At 36.2% G+C, this 4,723-nt stretch overlaps 1 non-coding gene across 1 annotated transcript; it reads left to right on the forward strand.

Annotated features, from left to right (window-relative positions):
- Positions 1-221: 221 nt before the first annotated feature.
- TRNAA-GGC (transfer RNA alanine (anticodon GGC)) lies at positions 222-295 on the forward strand. Its single transcript has one exon. It is a non-coding gene; the product is annotated as a tRNA-Ala (tRNA).
- Positions 296-4,723: the final 4,428 nt, after the last annotated feature.

A 4,723-nucleotide genomic window follows, 5' to 3' on the forward strand; every position in this document is an offset into this window, starting at 1 on the left:
TTCTTACCTAATGCAGCAACCATACAAGCACCTCTAAATTCCTTTTTGGTTGGAATCAAGAAAAACGATAAACGTGTTATAACCTGGACCGCAGAATCTCGCGAAGCGTTTCAAAAATGCAAAAATGATTTAATTTCGGCAACAAATTTGCAGTATCCTTCCGCATCTAAACCATTATCACTCTACGTTTATAAGGTGAGGGATTCCCGCTTTCCTAGCATGCTTTCGTGGTGTAGTGGTTCTACACGCTGGGCCGGCACTCCAGAGGTCCGCGGTTCGATTCCCGGCGAAGGCGATTGCTATTTTTTCAATCTCTCTTGCTTCCAAATATCCTAATGTCTCTACAGTGGCGCCTAAAATAAAAGGGGTGTTGAATGAGGATTCTCCACACCCAGGATTTGGCGATTGCGTCCCCTAAAAACCCCAGTCGCCCTTTAAAAAGGGAGTTTATAAGGTATTTCTCCCGCTTTCCTAGCGTGCCTTCGTGGTGTAGTGGTTCTGCACGCTGGGCCAGTACTCCAGAGGTCCGCGTTTCGATTCCCGGCGAAGGCGTTGCATATTTTTCATCTCTTCTGCTTCCAAAAAATAACCTAATATCTCTACACGTTGACAAATCAACGACAGGTATAGGAGCAGTTTTAAAACAAAAAGGTCAAGAATTATGGAAACCACTTTCATATTTTTCTAAAAAACTCTCACTAGCACAAACCAGATACAGCACTTGCGATCGCGAATTATTAGGAATTTATGAAGCTGTCAAATATTATCGGCATATGTTACAGGGACCCGTTTTCATGATCTTCACAGATCACAAACCCTTAATCTATACTTTTCAGCAGCGTTCGGATAAAGCTTCTCCTCGTCAAATGAGATACCTAGACTTTATAGGGCAATTTTCAACAGATAAATCCGTTATATTGCGGGTTCGCAGAATATTGTAGCAGACATCTTGTCTCGTATTGAAGAACTAGCCGTTCCTTCGCCAATAAACTTTGCTGCCCTTGCGGATGAACAACACCGGGATTCAGAACTACAAACCCTCTTGAAAAGCAAATCTTTCACCAATCTCAACTTGCAGCCTATGCAGCTGTCACCTGGAAAATCACTTTATTGTGATGTTCAGGATTCAAGATTTCGACCTGATGTTCCCTCCGTGTTTCGCCATGCCATTTTTAGTCAGTTACATCGTCTGTCACATCCTGGCATCAAGGCTTCAAGGAAACTGATATAGCAACGTTTCGTATGGAATAGCATGCAAAAGGACATAGCCAACTGGACACCATCATGCTTGGAGTGCCAAAGATCTAAAATTGTCAGACACACCACCACAGCCAACTTAAAAATTTTAATTTGTGCTCATCTCGCTTCAATCACGTGCACCTCGACTTGGTCGGGCTCTTATATTTATTAATAATAATATAATACTTGAATAAAATTAATTATTATGTATACATTTTTCTTACCTTGAAAATTTAGAAGCAAATTTATCATTTACTTCATCAAAGTCGATCCTTTCAAATTTTTCTCTTTCCACACTTAAAAATGCTAGATGACTTAGGGGATCTTGTCCCACCGTTGATTGTAAATATGTGAAAATTTATTTTAATTTGCTGAAAGAACGTTCATAGTAAGTAGTATTAAAGTGCGACTCTTAGGTTTGGAAAAACATATTCTCTATAGATCTGCAGTGGAGTTTTAGGTTCTGTTTCTTTTCTACTGCGGAGTAACGTCATGCAGTCACATTCACTGCTCAAAACAATTAGGGTGTATTGTGGGTTCGGTATGAAATAACCATATAATCGATAACATTTTTGAACAAAAGAAAATAGAAGAGATTATACAGGAAAATTATAACGTTTACAAAGTTGGGAATATGCAAATTTAGTCTGTGACGTCGAAAACTATGCGTTTTAGATAAGGAGTAAGGAACGACCTGCAGTATTCCTTTTGTAATAGAAGATTAAAAACAATTCACATGCGTTGAATGCTTCGTAGGAGTGAATATACGATGTCTCAGCAAAATGACTTAGTTGAATCAGTAGCCAGGAAGGCCATCAGCCGTTTACAGGAGAGTCAAACGCAATACATTGTAGCGGAATCTCAAAAAATGTCATTTCCAGATTATGGAATCGGATTTTGGAAACTGGATATATTTGAGAAATTCGGGACAAGGTCGTGTTATCGTTTTAAAATAAAAAGCGGGAGATATACGTGCATTTCGTTTAAATATATATCTCTACTTTGGAGAAATAAAGTGGTCAGAAAGAACGTTTTGGCTGATGTAATGCAAATATTTATTACACAAATCAAGAAAATAAATAGGGGCATCATGCACCCCCTTGTCCCCCTCTCGCTACGCCACTGGAGTTATTACTAAGTCTGAAATATTATGACAAAGTTTTGAGAAGGTTTAAATAACGTTTTTATTCAATATGAACTTTTAACATAAAAGGTACGATTTTTGCTATGGATAAACTACCACTTGTGGCGATGCAAATTAAGCATTAACAGACAATTCAACTTGAACGCTGATAACGTAATTTAAGACTACACATTCAAATAAATAAGCTATAAGCCCTCAATTAATTTAACCAGCGCTAAGTTTAAATCATCGGTTGGCGAGAGAAAGCAAAAGACAGAATAACCCCTTTTAGATAGAGCTGGCGAAATTTTAACAGCATCGCTTTAGTGCTAGAAACTCTCCTTTTGTGTAAGGTTCAGTACTGTCAGTTCATAGATTCTCAAAGATAATTTGCATTTTTCTGAGGATTACGGAAAGAAGAAGTTACAGAACAGTTCAAAATCTTAACAACTGGTTATTATTATTATTATTAACGTAAGACACTCTACAACTTACTAGTTTTTTAACGAAAGTGATGGAAGCGGGAAATCAATGAGTTCCAATTTTTTCGTTAACTGAGTAAACTTCTTTGAGTAAAACTTTCTTGTTTTTAAAATTCCATACTGAGATGAAATTTATACTGATCTTCCCGCACTTTATTTCAGTAAAGTGAAAAATTTAGCTTTTGTCAATAAAAAGCCATCTTTGATAATATTAATAAATTTAGTCTTCTGAAAGCACATATTACTCCTCCAGCTAAAAAAAATCTAGTACAAATTTTAACATCAGATCTTTAGAACATCTTTTGATGTTGCCATTCTGGAAAAGCATAACTCTGTTTCCTTTATTTATAATTCACGATTTTTAAAAGTCCCCCCCACGAGAAGCCCATTCATCACCTTAGAGACATTGCTGCTCAGAGTTCATTGAAAAAGAGAGAGAGAGTCTGAAAAATACAGTAACCAAAATACAACACAGTTTCTATTCGAAACAATGAAACGTAAGTGCGGGAAGATCACTATAAATTTCATCTCAGTATGGAATTTTAGAAACAAGAAAGTTTTCCTCAGCTATTTTTCAATGTTTCCTTATTTACATTCAAATCATATTTTACAGTGGAAATAAATGATGTCAGTATATTATACGCAAAAATGATGGACTGAGAAATCTCGTTCGGAATGAAATTTTAATCTATACAGTTCATCATTGCAGGTATACTGTTCCATCATTTCAGACATACTGTTCAACATATTGAAGAGATAATCACATTTTATCTGAATAGTGGTAAAAATGTAAATGATTTTGTAAATTTATGCAACTATTTATATCTATTGAGTGCATTATTGGATATTATTATTATTTTTTATTGGATATTTATATTATCCATAATTAGATCTGAACAGAGTATATTTTTCATGTTTCCTGCTCAGTAAAATATAACATAACAGTCTCTGTAACGGCACCCAATTTGAGAAAATAGTTAACAATAATTCTTTAACCTCTGAATTTGGTTAGCTGGGTCTCATGCTTTCACTTAAGTACGGGTGAAGGGAATGTAAAGAATTATAGCATTCTTACTTTCCTGCTGTTGTGGTGAGCACGCATAGTTGGCAGGTAGAAGATTCATGGTTCAAGTCCCCGCGATAGTTGAATGGACAATTTTTCATGTATTTAGTTTTTCATTCATAATTCAATGTTGTTTATTATTTTTTTATAAATTAAGTTGTATGTATTTATTGTGTATTTTTGTTTCTTGTGCTTGTGAATTTTCACTTTGTACGTTATTTTATAGATTGTTTAATTCTTAGACGACTGACTTTTGGAATGCTTGGATAACTGAAGTAGAACTGGAGATATGGGCAGAAAACCTTATACTGGGCTTTGGACAATTTCTCTAACACGTTGGCGACATTTGACGAATTTCAGCCATTTAGCGACTTCTAGGAAGTTAAAAGGAGAATGTATTTTGAAGCCCTAACAGCGATTTTACTCGAACGTTCCAGAAGTGCTTCCCCTTCCGCTTGAGGATAGCTTTAAATATCAGATACATAGGTGCCGTGTGTCCTTCCGTTGTACAGTTAGCAAAAATTTTCGCTAATGATTGGAATAATTAATACTTTAAATTTCACGCTTCCACCAGTGGCTAAAAGGTTAAGACCGCTGAATACTGGTAGTTCGACCTGGCTGTTTGCATTCAAACCCAAGCAAATGGACTAGCTGCATGGTTGGGCTTCGTATGTTTCTCATGTGTAACGTGAATACAAGCCAGGTTCGCTCAGAAAGTCCTCCACGAAGGCATTTCTGCTCTTAGGCAGACATCATTCGTAGCTTTTTGCCATACTTAAATAATTAATATAGCTTACTTTGTGAGTGATTGTGATA

This window comes from Stegodyphus dumicola, chromosome 3, assembly GCF_044657685.1.
Source record: "Stegodyphus dumicola isolate Sdum_Otavi_A_Nest chromosome 3, ASM4465768v1".
NCBI classification, from domain to species: domain Eukaryota; kingdom Metazoa; phylum Arthropoda; class Arachnida; order Araneae; family Eresidae; genus Stegodyphus; species Stegodyphus dumicola.